The sequence below is a fragment of the Dama dama genome, chromosome 9, assembly GCF_033118175.1.
Source record: "Dama dama isolate Ldn47 chromosome 9, ASM3311817v1, whole genome shotgun sequence".
Taxonomy (NCBI): Eukaryota; Metazoa; Chordata; class Mammalia; order Artiodactyla; family Cervidae; genus Dama; species Dama dama.
In genome coordinates this window covers 70230154-70250626 of record NC_083689.1, presented here as the reverse complement: position 1 = coordinate 70250626, position 20473 = coordinate 70230154, and positions in this window count along the sequence as shown.

The following is a 20473-nucleotide window of genomic DNA, read 5'->3' as shown; positions in this document are numbered from 1 at the left end:
TCAGAGGTAGACAGCTTGCCCAAGATGCTGGATCTGCTTCATATGATCATTTATAATGTTTTCTTGACTACTTAGACCTTTGCATATAAATCAAATGCTTTTCTATCATAGGCCTGATTCTATGCCAGTTTTAGAAATCAATCCAATTGTTGGGTTTGTGGCCAATTACCTGTATCTAGTTCTGGGTTACCTTGGTAAATTTCTCCACTACAAGACTAACTGGTTGGCCCTGAGGAAATTTACTTAAAAAAAAATTATAGTCATATTCAGGTCACTGTGATAATACCAGATGAGATCCCCTCACTGGGCCAATTAGTAATGCCTACTCTGACTCTGGCCATAAATTTGAGCCTTTTTCTATTCTTCAAGCTCAATCAGAGCAACAAAAAGTTTCAACAAAGGAAAAAGAATTCTCCCACAATTATAAGACGGGTTTATATAGATAACACCAGGCTATGGTAATTTAGGTTTAAAGTCTCTGTGTTGAAAAAAATTATATCATGCTAAGGATAATCGGTCTAGTAACACTAGAAAACTGGGCTATGTGCCTTATAGATGGTGGTGCCAATGTATAATTTCCCTGAAAGGTAAAGATTCGTACAGAGTAGACTAAGTCAGACGACTTGGGATATACTGGGCTCCATCTAATGGAAGCTCTTAAGTCTTACTTGTGACTTTACTAGTACTGCTGGCTATGTTCTTTGTATTTCACCTGTTTTACAAAATTGCTATTTCTTACAGTGCCAAATGTGTGACTGAGGCCTCTGATAAAATAATACATAGTTCCCTATGAGATCGATGATGATGGCAGTGTAACTCTAGATATGAGAAAAAGCAACAAGAGGGAATGTTTTCCTGGACCAAGAGGCTAGTAAGACAGATGGTCCAGAGAATTTTGGATACTGTTTTATGGCCTAGTCCAGTAACAGCACATTGAGTGGCCTGTCAACAAAATCTTTGCCAAACCTGAGAATGGACATTCTCAGCACCGTGGGATAAAATGGTCATGAAATGCCCCCCTCAAAATCATGGTCAAGTTTATGAGCAAAAAGCGGCTCTGCCAACTGAAGATTGACACTTGCCATCTACATCTACAGAGATTATATCATGGCCACTGCAACTGCTGACTTTCAACGGCCCTGAAAGGAGTTCAGGGTGAAGATCAAGAATGAGGTGCTCCGTGCTCTGGGAAAAACTGGCAGAACAGGCCTTCAGATAGTTAGATCTTTTCAGGAGATTTTATGAGTCCCAATTCTTGCATCTTCTCATACCTAGAGAAACACTGACATCATTAATGGTGCCATCTGTTTTGGCTATTAAGGAAAAATTTTACAATTAAAAGTCAAAATAGAGTACTCAGCTATGGTTCAGACATCCTGAGAAATAACCAGGTGTTACTATGGGTGTAATTTCAGATTAGACATTGTATTGCTAAACACTTGAGTTTTCCGAGTCATGTCAGGCTTAGATGCCAACATTCTCAAAACTATGTCTGCTGGAAGCTAGTAACTTCTACCTTACTTTTTATAAAACTAGGCAACTGGCCACCTGGCTACAAGTCTCCCTGAAGTGCCAGGTCCAGACTGGGTTTCAGACCTATTCTTCTAAAAGAAAGAGATTTATTTTGTCTATTAAAATTCCAGTTATCCCTCTTCTAGCTACTACTAACTGGGTATGTTACAACAAAATGGCAGACCAAGGGATTGAGATTTTAATCATACAAGGCTCAAATCTAGGACTTAGAACTCAGGAATACTTCCAATTCCGTGTCTCTTCTCCAGGCTGAGGCAGTCCTATGCCCCATTTTGACAAGAGATTATCACAGTCATAGTTGCCCTGTTCCCTAAATTAAAGCGGAGCAGGACTCTGTGGGGTGGCGACTCTGGAGTACAGACCTGCTGTACTGTAAAATATAGGCTTTATTCAGCTTCCTTGACCTTCCCTGAGTTCCAAAGGGTAGATTCAAACAATTGCTAATCAGGGAAGAGAAAAAATACAGAAACAAAGGGAAAACAATCAAATGGTGGTACAGCCTTGAGACGGGTCCTGGTTCTTACTCAAAGAAATATGCATAACAATGTCTTTTGAGTTCTTCTACAGAGCTGGAGCCCCCACCCAGGTGAAAGATGGTAACTTCACTAAACACAAGATTCCTAGAACACAGCTCTGTTGCTTGACCACCAGCCAATCACCCCAAATGTTGCCTCCTGTTTCTGGGGACCAAAGATGACCATCCCGTTAGGTCTCCTGTTTGGCCCCTGTCTATTTTATCTCTGAGAGGCGCCAACAGTTTCAAACTAAGTTGTTGTTATTACAAGAGAAAAAGCTGGTCTCAGATATAAAACACCCCAACTTAGGTCAGGTATAGAGAGACTTCTGCTCTGCTAGGCAGGCCTATGCCCAGGCACAGCAGGAAGAAGTTACAGAAGAAAGAGACCTCCGCCCCAATTCCCAAAAAGCATCTTGAGTATGACATCTCTCAAGGGAGAGTTGTTAGGGAAAACACACTGCCTGTCCGTCCACCTAATGTTACTCAGATCTCAGTATTCGACTGCCCCCACAGATGATATAGAAGACCCATGATTGGGCCTTCCACAGAAACAACAAGACAGGGGGGAATGTGAGGCTGCACCATGACAGGCAGTCTAGATTAAGAGTAGGCCTGGTTTTCCAGGATAACATGATTATCAGGCCACCTGGAGCCAGCCAATCAATATGCGCCCAGTAAGGAAAAGGGAACCTATCAGGGGAAAGCTGAAAAGCCTGCGAACGCCCAAGTTTGAAAAAAGCCTGCGAAGATTTGAGCCAATAAGATTATGTTGCAAACATGTAACCAATCCGCTTAAGCCAGCTACCAACTGCTTATGCACACCTTATAAATTGGGTAACAGCTCGGGCTCAGAGCCTTCTGACCATGCACCACTGTGTTGGTTGCAGCAGTGAGCCCTGACTCGAGTCAGCAATAAACTTCCCTTTTTTTGTGAGTTGCATTGTCTTGGACGCCTTCTCTCTTCCCACTCGGGGATTTGGACATCGGGCATAACAGCCTTTGATGCCAGTGCCTGGAATCAGTGGAGGAAGGAGGAAACATTGCACCCTAGGAGTTGAAGGCAAATTAGAGCAACAGTTCTTAGCTACAGTGAAAGCTGATAAGCTCAGTAGTGAGTGATCAGCTTGGTAAAAGTGCAGTGTTAGAGTAATGGAAGGGACCACTTCTGTATTTCTATGCTGTCTCATGCTTTCCTAAGCATTTTCAAACACATAGCAATCTGTGTCAGAGGAAGGGCAGAACTCTATTTTATAGAGGAGATAAATGGAACCACAGAGAAGTCCAGTGACACCCCTGGTTCCCTAGATGGTGAATGAGATAGAACTAGAATCAAGCATCCTGACTCCTCAACCCAGGGGGTCAATATTATCTTCATGGGGTGCCTGCCATATGCACCCAGCTTTGCACTTGCACCTACTAACAGGGCCAGCAGTCAGACGAACACGATTTGAGCACTTCTGTGTGCCAGGCACTGCCCTAAGCGCTGTATGTGCTTTATTTTATTTCATCATAACAATCACTCTGTGAGGGCGCTGCCAGCCTTATCCCTGTTTGAGACATTGGGAAATGGAAGCTCAGATACAGAGTAACTCGTCTGCAGCCGAGCTGGGACTCAAGCTTTGGAACAGCTCCAAAGCCAAAGCTCAGCCCTGTGCCCTGGCCCCTCCAGGTGCACACAATGCTGGGGTGACCTCCCAGTGATTATGCTCGTGTGTGAGGTGGGAAGGGTAGATAGTCAGCTGGGGGTTGTAGGTCTCCCCCTAATCACCTCAGCAAAACCAGGTGTTCTCCTTGTATATGTTGTCTGAATACGACCAACCTAGAAATGGGGCGGGGATGATGCCATGATGAAAAGGACACGATGCCAGAGGGTCTTAGGCCTGGGTCTCACAGTCCTGAAGAGACAGGATTAGATTTACCAGCAAATGTGGCTATGTTTTCAGGCACAGAGACAGTGATCAGAATTGAACCTTTAAGGTATACTACAAATATGGCCTCCTTTCTCCCTTTTAAGATAAATGAGAGATAAACAAGAGAAAGAAAGGCAGAGTCCTGGAGAGCCTGCGGAGAACCCAGTCTTCCTCCCTGTCCTTGCCTCACCCCGCCTCTTATCTCTGTGCTCCACCTGGTTATCTCTTCTCTCTGCTCTGTTCTCTTTCCCAACCCAGCCCCCGTTTCCCTCTGAGATGCCTTCAGTGTCTTATCTTCCTTCAGCAGCTCCATCAACAAAGTTCTATCATTTTTTCCCCTCGTGATTCAGGATGCGTTGGCATCATTTTAATCTATTCCTCTGAGCTTTGGTTTTCAATCTCTTCCCAAACTTAATCTCAGACCCTTCTTCACTGGAAAAAAAAAAAAAAAAAAGGCCCAACGAGATTACATAACCTGACACTCCCTTCTGGCTGGGGGATCAAGATGATTAGAGAAGACAGTCCAGTCTTGCTTCCCCATAATGCCCTGGGCTTGCCATGGTGAAAAAGGTTTTTTCCATTAACCAAAGCCTCGGCATCAACTACTGCTAAAACCTCCTCTTCTATGCCCTACATTTTTAAAACAATTGTTGAAACATTTTGTAAACTGTGGTATATGGAAAGAGCATAGGTCTTGCAGTCAATCTGGCCCAGAATCTGAAGCTGCTCCAGCCTGGCCAGAAGGCCCAGGATATGCTGCTTTCTTTCTGTTAATCTCAGCTTCATCATCTATAAATTGGGCCTGATCATGGGGCTCTCCTCATATGTAAGCATTAAATGTAGCAATGCCAGGAAAGCATGGCACAGGGTGGGTGCCCCGTGACTAGTAGGTGCTACTGTCATAGTCCCCTCTCCAGCCCCACAAGCTGAGAGTCTGTGTTTATTAAAACTCGCTGGCAGGACCTGCAAGCTCCTAGCGTGGATCAATCCTGTGGGCTAGTGTTGAGCCTGGGGACTGGTGGTCTATCTCAGAAGCTGAGTGAATAATCTGTAGTTATAACAATTTAGAGAGCATAAGAAACATCTGAAGTAAAGTGAAGTAAAGGTCGCTAAGGCGTGTCCGACTCTTTTCGACCCCATGGACTATACCATCCATGGAATTCTCCAGGCCAGAATACTAGAGTGGGTAGTCTTTCCCTTCTCCAGGAGATCTTTCTTATCCATGGAATCAAACCAAGGTATCCTGCATTGTGGGAAGATTTTTTTTTTTTTTTTTTTTTTTTACCAACTAAGCTATCAGGGAAGCCCATAAGAAGCATCTGGGAACAATGCTAAAATGCATATTGTTTGTGGCTCACTCACTAAGTATGTCCAGCTGGTTGTGTCTGATCCCACAGTCTGCAGCACACCAGGTGTCCTGAATATTCTCAAACTCATGTTCATTGAGTTGATGACATTATCCAACCATCTCATCCTGTGTTGCCCCCTTCTCCTCCTGCCCTCAATCCTTCCCAGCATCAGGGTCTTTTCCAATGAGATGGCGCTTCACATCAAATAGCCAAAGTGTTGGAATTTTAGCATCAGTTCTTCCAATGAATATTCAGGTTTGATTTCCTGGAGGATTGACTGGTTTGGTTTCCTTGCAGTCCAAGGGACTCCCAAGAGTCTTCTCCAGGCCCACAGTTTGAAAGCATCAATAATTCAGCACTAAACTTTCTTTACAGTCCAGCTCTCACATCCATACATGACTACCGGAAAAATCATGGCTTTGACTAGATGAACCTTTGTCAGCAGTTATCTCTCTGCTTTTTAATAAGCTGTCTGGAGATGCTGATTCAGTGAGTCTGGAATTCTGTCCTATTACTTGTGTTTTTTATAATTTCACTCGGTAGAGCTCTGAAGCAGGGTGCAGGAGACCCTCTAGGGCGGCTCAGAGGTCCACGTTCACATAGTGCTCCTATTATCCTTCCCAACTCCTGACCTCTCTGCCTGGACAGCCTCTTCAGAACTCTGACCTTGCTTCATCTGTATCTTTGTGCCTGGTGCTCGGCTCTGATTGCTCTTCTGTGGTCCACCATGGTCGACCCCAGGGCGTTTTCCTCATGCCTGTGGTTCTTTCTCTCGGCTATTACTCCTTGTTCACAGCTAATTTTCTTGAGCACCTCTGAGGTTTGGCTTTTGACTTAATTCTGTTTTCCACCCTAAATTCCCCCAAGGTAATGCTGGCCCTCTTGTGACTTGAGTACATCTGTTGATGGTTGTCATTTGCTGTCCTTTCCTGCCTCTCATTCGTGTCTTTGGTACCCACCAGCCACCCCTTTGGATTTCCAGTAGGATGGAGAATTTTGGACTATGGAGAGAACACCATTTTGAACTTGAATCCTAATTTTAAAAGACCAAGAATGTGGAATGTAGACAGTGCATTGAATGTTTATGTTACTGTATGCTGAGTTATTTTCTATTTGAATTTTAAATCCATCTTATATATCTTGGTTCATTATGGGGGTTTTCCACCCCTACCAAGTGGCAAAGACTATAAGAAAATTGCTCTGGTTCTATGTGGATTCTTCCTTTAAAAAAAAATTTGTCATTATACATACACACACACACACACACACACACACACACACACATATATAACATAAGATTTGCTATTTTATCCATTTTAATGTATAATTCAGCAGTATAATTACATTCACAGTGTTGTACAATAATATGTACATTATATATTTCCAAACCTTTTTAATCATCCCAAGCAGAAACATGGTAACTGTTAGGCAATAACTCCCCATTCCCCACTTCCCTCAGCCCCTGGCAACTGCCATTCTACTTTCTGTCTCTCTGAATTTGCCTGTTCTAGACATTTCATATAAGTGAAATCATATAATATTTGTCCTTTTATGTATGGCTTATTTCATATAGTGTAATGTTTGTAAGTTTCATCTATGTTGTGGCATGTATCAGAACATCATTCCTTTTTATGGATAACTCATATTCCATTGTATGTATACACCATGTTTTGTTTATCCATTCATCTGCTGATGGACACTTGGGTTGTTTTTACTGTTTGGATATCGTGAATAATGCTGCAGTGAATACTGGTGTATAAATATCTGTTAAGGTCCCGGCTTAATATTTTTGGGGGTGTATATCTAAGATGAATTGCTGGGATGTATGGTAATTCTACATTTAGCTTTTTGAGGAACTACCATGCCATTTTCCTCAGTGGGTACACCATTTTATATTCCCACCGTCAATGTACAAGGGTTCTAGTTGTCCTACTTTCTCATCAACACTCTTCATTTTCTTAAAAACAAACAAGTTTAGCCATTCTAGTAAGTATAAAGTGGTATCTCCTGCTTCTGATTTGCATTTCACTAATGGCTAATGACGTTGAGCCTATTTTTTGAGCCATATGTTTATTGGTCATTTATGTATTTTCTTTGGGGAAGCATATATTTAAGCTCTTTTCCTATTTTAAAATTGGATTTGTCTTTTTGTTATTGAGTTGTAGGCATTCATTATATATTCTGGATATTCATTTCTTATCAGATACATGATTTGAAAGTATTATCTCCCATTCCATAAGTTTTCTTTTCACTTTCTTGATAATGTCCTTTGCACAAAAGTTTTTAATGTTGATTAAGTTCATTTTGTCTATTTGTTTATTTTGTTGGTGGTTATCTTAGTGCCATCTCTAAGAATTCTTATCCAAACCCAAGGTAATGAAAATATACCCTGGTGTTTTCTTGTGAGAGTGTCTTGGCTCAATCTTTTGTTGTTGTTGAAATAGAGCGGATTTACAATATTGCGTCAGTTTCCGGTGTACAGTAAAGTGATTTAGTTATGTGTATATATATTCCACTACTTGAGGTCTTTTCAGCTCTTCTTTGGTTGTCCTCTGTCTCTGTCGGTTCTTACTCTTGTTGTCTTAATTTCTTGTATGCCTGGCTATCTTAATTGTATGAGCCCCAGTATAATGTGATCTTCTCCAGAAAGAACTTTTTGAATTTGCTTTTTCTAGGCTTTTTGTCACCAGTCTAGGGTTCCCATAATTCATCTTCAAAGCTTGAAGTTTCATGAATTACTTAGATGACTTGGTGACAGTTGCAAGCCTGTTTGACCAAAGGTTCATCCTTATCCTGAGGGTATAGCCCATTTTGTCCTAGTTTATGCTTCATAGTGGTTTATCAAAATCCCTCACTCTGGTGAATTCTAGACATTGACACTTTCTCTCTGACTTAACCAGGCAGCCCAAACAAAATTGCAGATATCCCTTCCAGATCAGAAGATGCTTCTATGGCAAAAGAAACTTCAAGTTGTACTATTATGTCTCTGGTTTAGCATATTCATTAGTTTTAGATCTAGTGGTTTTTCATTATTTTGTTAGCTCTTTGATATTTTAAAGAATATTTTAAATTGTTTTGTTCAGGTTTTTTTTGTGTCCTTAGTTGGATGGTTGGTGTAAATTACCTAACTGATATTACTTAATCAACTCATCTTGAAAATGTTTATTTTCCCAGTAGCCCTGCCAGTGTTATTAATAAAACCAGTTTCTTTAAAACAAAGGTAAACAGAATGAAAAGTTATGTTTAGTTTCACAATAAGATGATAAAATATGCTTAATAACATACCTTGATTTATTCTCAATCTAAAAAGTCTATTTCCTGGTATGTCATACATTTAATGTGGAGGACAGCAGACCAAAGGGGATTCTATGTCTATCTAGAAAAGAGTTGAAGAACTGCCATTGGGAAGAGAAAACTGTCTTGTTCTATGTGATTCCAGAAGGCAAAGGACTGGGAATGGAAATTCCAAAACTCAATTTACATCTAAGTAAAGGATTGCTTTCCTAAGACAAGTTAGAGTAATGGTCAGTGGTGAATATTGTGTAGAGTAGGATTTTGGTCACTAGGCATTCATTTGTTCTGCTTTTCTATTTGGACTGATTCCTTCAATACCTCTCTTCTTCCCTTTCATTATCGTTCCATTGCAGTTGACTCATCCCCCTGCCAACTGTGGCATGTACACTGAGCCTGGGATATCAGAGCACTGCACAGACCTACCCCATGTCTCACAATGATGAATGAATCAGGGATGGGCCCCAGCCCAAGTTAGGCCAATTAGAGTCAAAAACAATTCTGGGTTTCTTTGAGTTATTGAGGTGTAGAGCTTTACCTACTGGCTCTGAAGGACAAAACAGAGGGCTGCAGCTGCCACTGTGCCACCACAAGGGGAGTCCACTTGAGAAGAAGAGTGCTTGGAGTAAATATGGGAATAAAGATTAAACCCTGGTGATGTTGATGGAGTCTTGATTATGCCAAGACTGAGAGTGTGAAGTTAGATTATTCATGTTCTGAGATAGGATGCAATAAATCCCCATTTTTCTTAAGCTAGCTTGAGTTGAGTTTTCTGCCACTTGAAATAGAAAGAGCTTTATTAAAAATGGGTAGTAAAGCCCCCACTCACAGCATTTACACAGAAGAGGATGACCAGCCTTCAGACTAAGTTGGAAGGGGCGCCCAGGTTGTGTGAAAGGTTGGCTTTGAGGACTTTTGGCTTTCAGTTCTTGGCTTCTCCAAAACTCTCCATTATTTGCTTTTGTCCTACTCAGTAGGCTGGTAGTTTCATAGAGACTCCCAGAGGACTGTATTAGTTATCTCTCAGGACTGAGTAATATAGAAGTTAATACATGCCCAGGCCTGGGATGCATATTTAATGGAGAAATCCATAATGTTTAATCCTGAAATGAATGATTTATAGAGAGTTGGGTTATTCACTTTGCACTTAATTTAGTTGTCTTGTTTAGCCAAAGCAAGGCTTCCTAACAGGATTTTCGTCATAGCCTTGGCTGAGTAATGAGTTTCTTTGCCAAGATGAATTATTGATTAAACCTTTGTATCATCTGCCTGGCAAATTAAGGGAACTGTTTCATTTTAAAGATGTCCATATTCAGACATATATGCACAAAAGATGTTTTGAGTATTGTCATTTACTTCTCCATCATTTAATCATCAAAAGGGTATTTATGGAAACTGGATCTGAGCTATATCACGGTCTTGTGTTATTTTTAGACCCCAATAAGTAATAGTCCCCATCTGTGGATATATAAATGTTTTCTCTCCTTTTGTTGTTATAATTATATACATTTTAGGTCCAGATGTTTAAAAATAGGAAAATTTCTTTTCATATCAATATAATACCAAGTACTTGATAATGACGACAACACTTTTATGATGTGTTTAATTTTTTTAAAATGTTTTATCTCAATTTCGTCAATGTTTAATAGTTAATTAACACTTAGCAGGTTCCAAGCAATTTGCTGGGAACATTACATGGGTTATGTTATTTAATTTTCATGCCTTCCTACAAACTAACCACTATTATTATCCCCATCTTAAAGTTAGAGAAATGGAAGGGCTGAGAGCTGGAGGGTAACTAGCTTCCCCAAAACCACGCAGGCTCACATAGAGCTAGGGGGTAAACCCAGATGTTCTGACCCTGGAACCCAAGCTTTTAACCAATATCCTAAACAAAGTCCACAAATCCCATGGTTATTAAACATTTATGGCCATCTGCCTGGGAATCTCACAATCTATCAGTAATCTTTGTGAAGTTATATCATCATTATCTCCATTTGTCAGAAGGGGAAAGTAAGACACAGAGAGACAAAATGACAAGTAGTCACATTGCTTTCCATTTGACTATAATTTCTTTTGTTATCAATCGAAATCAAAGTGTTAGCGCTGGATTAGATAGGACTTTCACTGAGGCAAGAAATCGTTATTTTCAGTCCCTTCACAATACTTCATACAGTTATAATAGAAATAAAATTTAAACAATAAGTGCAGATATAAAACAAAATCAAAGCATTTCATTTCCTCAAAATCAAACTAAGCCTATAGCCTGGGATGCTGTAGGGAAAGTATATTTCAGTCATTTCTGGAGGCTCCATTCCCTTTCCCTCGGTCACATCCAAGTTTTGGAGACATGAGTTATTGCTAGAAGGTGGGGGAAATAGTTCTTTATTTTCAATCCATTCTAGACTGCACTGAGCTCCCCATTACCAAGTCTGAGTGGGGAAAGTGGAATCTCTTGAAGACAAATGTCTCAGTTCCCTTTGTGCCAAGGCTTTGTTCCAAGAATATTTGTTCACCCAGGTGAGATCTTCAAGGACTGGAGTCCAACTCCCCCAGTGCCCTGGCAGGCACTCCACTCTCCAAAAGCAGACCACATCTATTGAATCTTAACACAGCAGAAGTCTCTACAACTTTGTGGATTATCTCCATCTCCTGCCCATACTTGGGGCATCTCGTCTTTTTTTTTCCTTCTTGCTTTAACCCTTCTATTGCATTGGCACTGCTCTATCTCTGCTTTTTTTGCCTGTGTGCATGTTAGGTCGCTTCAGTAGTGTCCAGCTCTTTGTGACCCCGTGGACTGTAGCCTGCCAGGCTCCTCTCTCCATGAGATTCTCCAGGCAAGAATACTGAAGCAGGTTGCCATGCCCTCTTCCAGGGGATCTTCTTGGCCCAAGGATGGAACCCTCATCTCCTATGTTTCCTGCATGGGCAGGCAGGTTCTTTACCCCTAGTGCTACCTGAGAAGCTCTCTGCTCTTCTTGCCACCCTCCAAGTTTGCCAAGTACAAGATCCTGGAAAAGAGAAGTTAAGAACATTCTGGGATCAACTTCTCTTATCTTTGCAATGCAAACTTCCCCAGAAGCAGGAGAGCACAAAAGCCCCATTACCTGGTCTGGGTGTTAGGGTGAGACAAATGAAAGAACAAAACATGGACTATATCTCAATAAACATCCTGCCATATGATGTGATCCTTTCACTTCCTTCTCAAAGAAGGGAACCAGCAAAATAGTCCTAATTAAGTCCTGCCCTATTCCACTTCCAGAATATTGATTTCAAATCCAGGTACTCTGCTGTAAAAGGGTTGTGAGCCTACTAAAGAAATGCAAAACATCTTAAGAGGAACTGGGAATGCTTAATTAGGGAACACAAGCTGAAAGGCTATGCTAGAGAAGAGGAGTGCTGAAGGGCTTTATAAGGAAGAGACAGTCCTGGTAGGTAGAAGACCAGAAAGTTGCTCTGTGGTCCATAACCTCAGGGAAACTTCTAGAGAGTGTCACTCGAGTGTATGCTCCTCGGTTCTTTGTCTTGTCACAACAAAAATTTGGAGTGACGGACATTAAAGCCCCTTGGCGGGTCACAGCTCTCGGAGGACAGACCGTGTTATAGCTCTTAAATAAATTAGTGTTACAGCTCTATTTATTTACATATTAGCAGGAAAATCCATCTTTGAGGCGTGAGGGCACGTTGATCCAAAGACGCGAAGAGAAGATCGCCCCATTGCGCGGCGGCGGCGGTGGGGGTGGGGGGGCGGGGGGAGAAGAGGGCTTTGGCTCCTCTTTTTATGTTTTTTTGTTCCCCCTGGGCCTGTCCTATGCAAATTGGGCTTAGGCAGGAGCATTGTTTGCTTTACCTGAGGTTCTCACTCCGGTCCTCAGACCTTCCTTTGTTCTATTTTCACCGGCTTTCCCTTCCAGGTCTTTTAGCCACTGCCATTTTGGACTCTTTTTCCCTATTCTAACTACCTAGCAAGAGCAAGTGGAATGGTGTGGCTGCTATTGGTTTTACTAAAGATGGTGATATTCAGAGCCTGAAGGACTATATATCAGTGCATTATAAAAGGGCTATTTAAATATATTTTGGATTTCTCTGGTGGCTCAGTGGTAAAGAATTCATCTGCCAATGCCCGAGACTCGGGTTCAATCCCTGGGTCAGGAAGATCCCCAGAAGGAAATGACAACCCACTCTAATATGTCTTGCTCAGAAAATCCCATGAACAGAGAAGCCTTGTGGGCTACAGTTCCTGGAGTTGCATAAGAGTTGAACGTGACTTAGCAACTAAACAACAACAAAAATATAATTTAGGCTACTTGATCTTTAAGGATCCAGTTTAAGGAGACATTTTACCCCAGAATTCTGTGTTAACAATAATCAGCTGTGCTGATAGCCACTGTGGCTTGTCTTTATCCCTACATGACAAATACCAAAATGTAGGAGCTGCTGCTGCTAAGTCGCTTGAGTCGTGTCCGACCCTGTGCGACTCCATAGACAGCAGCCCACCAGGCTCCACTCTCCCTGGGATTCTCCAGGCAAGAACACTGGAGTGGGTTGCCATTTCCTTCTCCAATGCATGAAAGTGATAAGTGAAAGTGAAGTCGCTCAGTTGTGTCCAACTCTTAGCGACCCCATGGACTGCAGCCTACCAGGCTCCTCTGTTCATGGGATTTTTCTAGGCAAGAGTACTGGAGTGGGGTGCCATTGCCTTCTCCAAAATGTAGGAGACAAGAAGAATAACAGAAAAGCAGGCCCAGCAAGGGCCACAAAAGAAATTTATAATTATTGATAAACTGGATGCTATAAGGCATGGGACTCTTGAAAGAAGTCCAGAGGGAACAGTTCATAATCTGAAAACAAGATATGATCCTGGGGTCGGAAAACCGACCCCAGACTGTTTCTCAACTGGCGTCTCAGAGTCACATGATTTATGGATCTGGTGGATAATCTGTAAAGAAGAATATTAGTCTTAGTTACTGATTTGTTATTGATTACTGTTGCTTAATTACTCAGTGGTTAATGATCATTTTGTTCTTTGGCCCTGAAGGTCACATGAGTTATAGTTTAACTCCCCGCATATTCTTTCATTCACAACTGAAAGTATAATAAAGTTGGCTTGGATTTAGTTTCGGCACCTTCACCTAGGAGTGGTGTTGGTCCCCTGATCCTCGCTTTTCTCAGAATTCTTGGGTTTTGTTTCTCATTCTCTTGCTGTAGGTCTCAACACCAAAACAGCTAAACTGTTTTCATCTTCACAGACTCTGTATGTGTATGTGTGTGTGTGTTATTCTTCTTTCTGGAAAGGGACAAGGTGTATTGAGGAAAGCTCAGACTTTCAAAAATCTGTGTCTCTAAAGTTACTAAGAGAACTCGCTGAGACAGAAATCTGAGAAATGCAGACCAGCTGGCCCCAAGTAAAGTCTTGTGGCAGAGTGATGTGTGGTTTAACACAACCAGGGAAGTCAGAAAGAGCTGAAGAGGCTTTCCCACAGGGGCCGGTGCAATCCAGGGATTAGTAAAGGGGGGAGATGGGAGGGAATTTTTATCTGTGATCTAGAGACCTCTTAGTGGAGATTCTTTTTCTCAGTGAGAGAACTATAGACCATCACTGCCTAGGCAAAGGCTTAGAAGACTGTCTGGTTCTGAAGTCTTCATGTTACTGATGAGGAATGTGTGATCAGAAAGGGTAGAGGACTTGCGGACAGCAGACCAAGTTTGAGATTCAGCTTTCGTTGCAGCTTTCCCCACCTTCCTTCCCTGGCTGCATGGTGAGCTGGGGATGCTATGCTTCTCTGCAGGAGTATCTTCCCAAAGTCAAGATTTTAGAAAATAGTGAGTTTTGAACATTTTGTAAGGTGAGGCTGAAAAAGGGAGGGCCTCCCCCTCTTTTCTGCTTCTTTAAATTCAATGCAGCCAGCATTTCCCATTCGTGCAGCTCACCCTCAGTGCTCCTCACATTGTCTGTGCCTATGCATTGCCTGAGGGGCTTGTTAAAATGCAGATTATGTAGGTCAGGGGCTGGCCTATAATTCTGAATTTCTGACATGCCCACAGGAGCCACTACAGCTTTTCCTGGTGATGAGGGGGCTGCCACTGAGCCCAGACTCAGCCCTCTGTCCCTCCCAGCCTCCTAATGACCTGCAGCTGCTGGACTCACCTGTGGGGGGGGTGGGCGGCGGGCACGGACCCCACGTGGATTCACTAGGGGAGGGGAGGGGGGCAGCCATTTTCAGTCAGTCTGCTTCTCTTTCTGCAGAGAGCTGCCCAGGTCAGAGTTTGGTAACAAATCTCCTGTTGAATGTTCAGAAGAGGCTCTAGGTAAGTTAATTTGGCAGCAGCTACTGTCGCCATTGGTTCCTACTGCGTTTAATTCTCCAGTCTCTCAGGTACTATGGCTTAACAATGTTTGTTGCGTGGAATTAGGGCAAATTCACAGATCGAGGCTTTGGGGGCATCCTTACTACACTGTACAATCAAATTGAGTGTGTCTAGACCTTCAGACTATTAATACTTGCCTTTCCCCTCTCTGCCCACCCTTCACCCCACCAAGAAAACCTATTTGAACCCTGCAGAAGTTCATTCTGAGAATTTCATTATCATTGTGCCATTCATAATTCGCTGCTTAACCTCTGTGGATGGCAGCGAGTGCGGTTTTGAACAGTCCCACCGGAATAAAATCACAGGGTTAATAATCTCTGCTCTTTGTGAGTAATTGGAAAAATGGTATCCTGGAAACAAACCATTAGCAGAAAACTATTTTTTGACCAATTTCCATAGAATATAAGAAGTCAAACAGTGACTAGAATAATTTCACTGTGAGTTATGTTTCCCCTGACGCGTTCACAAGTGGGGCAAATCTACAGGCACGGCATTTCTGAGACTGACCACTTAAAACTTAAAAACAGCATTCAACCAGAGCTGTTTGATAAAAGTACAACCACCTACAGCCCCTTTCCTAGCTGAATTAGTGCCATACACACCACTATGTATTTTTCTTCTTTGCGGCACCGAGTGTAGTGTTGGGTCCATCCCAGCAGGCAGAGATGAGCTTCACTGATTTTTCTTTTAAGTGTTGAATGGTGCTGAACTGCATGGAAAGTCTGTAATTGAATAACCGTCACAAATTGGGTGGGCTTTTTGGATGTTCCCCAGGATTTTGAGGAATTCTTAGGAATATGTGCTCAGTTGTGTCCAATTCTTTGTGGCCCCATGGGCTGTAGCCTGCCAGGCTCCTCTGTCCATGGAATTTTCCAGGCAAGAATACTGGAGCATGTTGCCATTTCCTACTCCTGGGGACCTCCCTGACCCAGGGTTGGAACTCACATCTCTTGTGTCTCCCACATTAGCAGGCAGGTTCTTTTACCACTGGGCCACCTGAATGGTGCTGAACTGTATGGAGTCCATAATTGAATAACCATCACAAATTGGTGGACTTTTTGGATGTTTCCCAGTATCTTGAACTTGCAGTTTCAGGGAACAGAGTGGGAGACACAGAAGGAAGCTCATGGTTCCCTGAAGCTAGATGAAGTAACAGTCTGGGTGAAAGCTGGTCAGATGCAAACTTTGGAGTTATCTAGAAGTTCTTACTGAGAGAAGACGTTTCTCCCAAACTGGGAGCCGTGAAGACAGAGGGGAACTAAGAAGGCTGTTGTGGAGGGAGAGGGATGAACCACCAGCACTGAGGTTCTGGGAGATGGGCTGAGATGGAGTACAGAGCTCTCTCTGGGCTGGGAGAGAGCTGCTGTGGCATCAGGGGCAGCATTCACGAGCTAGCAGTGCCTTCACCTAGGGAGAGGGGCCCTGGGGTATCAGGTGAACCTAGCTACTGGCTGGCACTGTCGCTGAGCAATCCAGGTAGAAGGGGAGAGAGTTTGCTAAGGGAGGGAGGCTGGGAATACGGAGAACCATTTCCAATGCTGGCTTACTGAGCAGGGCTGCTCCTAAGAGCCAACTGTGGGTTTTGCTCTGTTTTTGCAGCAGGTGGCATACAGTTTAGTTGTGTGGATGAGTCTGCTGTTTCAGTACCTCATGTAGAGTTAAAGTGGTCTGAAGTCTGGTGGGAACCTGGTGAATTTTAGCTGTTACTTGGGTTTCTAATTTCCAATAGCCTGTTACCTGTGTTAGCCCTCGTGTTCTGCTGTTGCAAGAAGCTGTGTTCCAAATGTCATTCCTGAATGCATGTTCCACACAGAGCATCTTATGCCTGACCGCTCCTTCTGGGTCTTCCTCGCATCCATCATCTCACACCCCTGCTGCCTCATCCGCTTCAGGCCCTCGTTACACACTATCACAGTAGCCTCCTGACTGGCTTCTCTGCCTATGGTGTTTTCCCCCTCCATTGGTTCATCAAAGGCCAAGGCTTACAGGGAACTGATTAAACTACCACTTCAATCAAGGTCCTTACTTTCTTCAGAACCTTTGATTGGCTCACTTTGCCCAGAGATACCATCACCATGCCTGAGCTGGACATTTAATGGATTCTGTGGGCTATCTGTCCACCCCCACCTCCCTTTCTAGGTAGATATCTTAAAAATAAAATAAAATAGGAGAAGGAAATGGCAACCCACTCCAGTATTCTTGCCTGGAAAAGTCCATGGACGGAGGAGTCTGGTGGGCTGAAGTCCATGGGATTACATGACTGAGCATGTGTGCACGAGGGTGGAGGGAAATGGGTTGGTAGTAATAAAGTGGTAGAACTAAAAAAAAAAATAAATAAATAAAATAAAATAAAAACTTCTAATTTTGTATTGGGCTATAGCTGCTTAACAAACTTGTGATAGTTTCAGGTGAACTACCTCTTCTCATTTCCCCCAGTGCCTGTGACTCTACTTGACTCTAATGGTGAGAAAAAAGTCTAAAATCCAGGTTCCCATCCCTGCCTTTCTGGTTTATCTCATTGCTCTTCATCGTACAGGGCAGACAATTTCAAAAACAAACCACACATCTTTAATAAATCAGAATATATGAGTATTGGCATTTTCTGGATTAATTACCTTTCCTAATCTCAGATATGCAGATGACACCACCCTTATGGCAGAAAGTGAAGAGGAACTAAAAAGCCTCTTAATGAAAGTGAAAGAGGAGAGTGAAAAAATTGGCTTAAAGCTCAACATTCAGAAAACTAAGATCATGGCATCCAGTTCCATCACTTCATGACAAATATATGGGGAAACAGTGGAAACAGTGGTAGACTTTATTTTCTTGGGCTCCAAAATCTCTGCAGATGGTGATTGCAGCCATGAAATTAAAAGACGCTTACTCCTTGGAAGAAAGTTATGACCATCCTAGACAGCATATTAAAAAGCAGAGACATTATTTTGCCAACAAAAGTCCGTCTAGTCAAAGCTATGGTTTTTCCAGTAGTCATGTATGGATGTGAGAGTTGGACTATAGAGAAAGCTGAGCACCAAAGAATTGATGCTTTTGAACTGTGGTGTTGGAGAAGACTCTTGAGAGTCCCTTGGACTGCAAGGAAATCCAACCAGTCCATCCTAAAGGAGATCAGTCCTGAGTGTTCATTGGAAGGACTGATGCTGAAGCTGAAACTCCAATACATTTGCCACCTGACACAAAGAGCTGACTTATTTGAAAAGACCCTGATGCTGGGAAAGATTTGAGGGCAGGCGGAGAAGGGGACGATAGAGGATGAGATGGTTGGATGGCATCACCAATTCAATGGACGTGAGTTTTGGTAAACTCCTGGAGTTGGTGATGGACAGGGAGACCTGGCCTGCTGTGGTCCATGGCGTCATAGAGTTGGACATGACTGAGCAACTGAACTGAACTGCACTGATACTAAATATAAAATAAAAACTTAAATTTAAATATCAATGAAATTGAAAATATAATTTTAAAAAAAGGGAAATTTGCTTCTTGGAAAATATTAATAAAATTGATAAATATCTGTCAAGACTGATTACAAAAAAAAATTTTCCAGAATTAAGAATGTTTATCATTTGAGGTTTTAGTGGTTTCAAAAATAAAAACATTTAAGTTTAGATAAAATGTAGAAGGTTAAATTTTAGATCACTGTACCCATCATATAACCTAAAAACATACCTGAATCTCCCCTATCATATTTAAGATGGAAGACTTGCAGACAAAAGTAGTCTAAGGAAATTAAGTTACAGACAAGTTTAAGGGATTTCTAGGTGAGCAGATACCAGTGGCCAAATTCTATTCTGCAAAGTCTCCCAGGGGCCAGTGAAAAGTTGAACATCAAATTTTGCTGGGATACTTGCAGACCTTGTGAGCTGGCATGAACAGACTGAAATCAGAAGCTCCAAAGGCAGGGAATTTGTTCTTGCCTGCCAACCTCCCCCAAAAGAGCTTTGCTGAGTGTGTGTCAGGGGCATGGAAGCTGAACTAGAAAGCAGAAGGGAACATTCTGCATCCAACAGTGCTTAGATCGCAAAGTCCTACTAGAGGGAGTAACTTATAAGAGACACAGGACAGAACAAGTTAGACCTAAAGACACTTGAAAATGTGGAGGGAACCTAACCAAAGCTGTAACTCTGCCACAATTCAGCTTGAATCCTGATCAGATTGTTAAGACAGACTCTTCTGTAACTTATTGACAAGGGAAAGGACATGCATTCACTTGTACAAAATAATATTTACTCCAAAGACTACAATTTTTTTCATAACACAATTGTGGAATGCAATAAAATGTGAAAACAGTGTAGAAGCAGTATGATTCCTAATTAAGAGGAAAAAACTGTCAATGGGAGCAGACTGAGGAATGGCTCAGATATTGGAGTTAGCGAAGACTTTAACGAAGGGCTTCCTTGGTGCCTCAGATGGTGAAGACTCTGCCTGCAATGCAGGAAACCCCAGGTTCGATCCCTGGGTCAGAAAAATTCCCTGGAGCAGGGATTAGTGACCTACTCTGGTATTCTTGCCTGGAGAATTCTATGGACAGTGAAGCCGGCAGGTTGCCATCCATGGGGTTGTAAAGAATCGGACAGGACTGAGCGACTATCACTTTTCTTCACTTAAAATAGCTATTAAAATATATTGAAGAGATTAGAAGAAAACACAGACAAAATGGACACAAAAAATGAGAATTTTAAGAGAAAAGTAAAATTTCTACAATAGAATCAAATGGAAATTTAAAACTGAAAAATTATCATAAATTAAATGTATTTAATGTATTCAAAGCAGAATGGACATAGCTGAGGAAAAAAATATCAATTATTTCATCCAGGTCATAATTGTCAAACTGGTTTAAACCAAAAATAAAGGAAAAAAATTTAAGCACAGACATAAAATAAATTCTTACATGTAGACAGAAAAAAATAGGTAGGTTATATTCAGGAAAACAAACATAAAATGATAAATAATTTTCATCAGAAAACAAATGCAAGACGAAAGACAACAGAATTGACTTCTGTAAGTGCTGAAAGAAAAAAAATTTGTAATTAAAAAAAAATAAAAGTCTGTATAAAGACAGTTTTAGATAAATGAAAGCTGAGACAATATGTCACCAGCTTTTTAGGCTAAAAAGGAATAATCCATGACATCAGCACAGATCAGCCACACAAATCTGCAGACTAGACCAGAAAAATCAAATATATGCAAAAATGTGCAATAATAGTTTTAAAAGTAAGTTACTGGATATTTTTTAAAAACCACAATAAGAACAATACATTGAGTTCATAATACATGTGGAAATAACATGTATGACATCAATAGCATATTTGGAGAGAAAAATAAATGTAATTATACCCTTACAAAGTTGTATATTGCTCATGGAGTAGCAAAACAATAATTCATTTATCTTGATAAGTGAGGTAAAAATTGAGGATGTTTATGGTAATCCCTAGAGCAGTGGTTCTCTACCAGCAGTAATTTTTCTTCCAAAGGGACATGAGCTACTTACT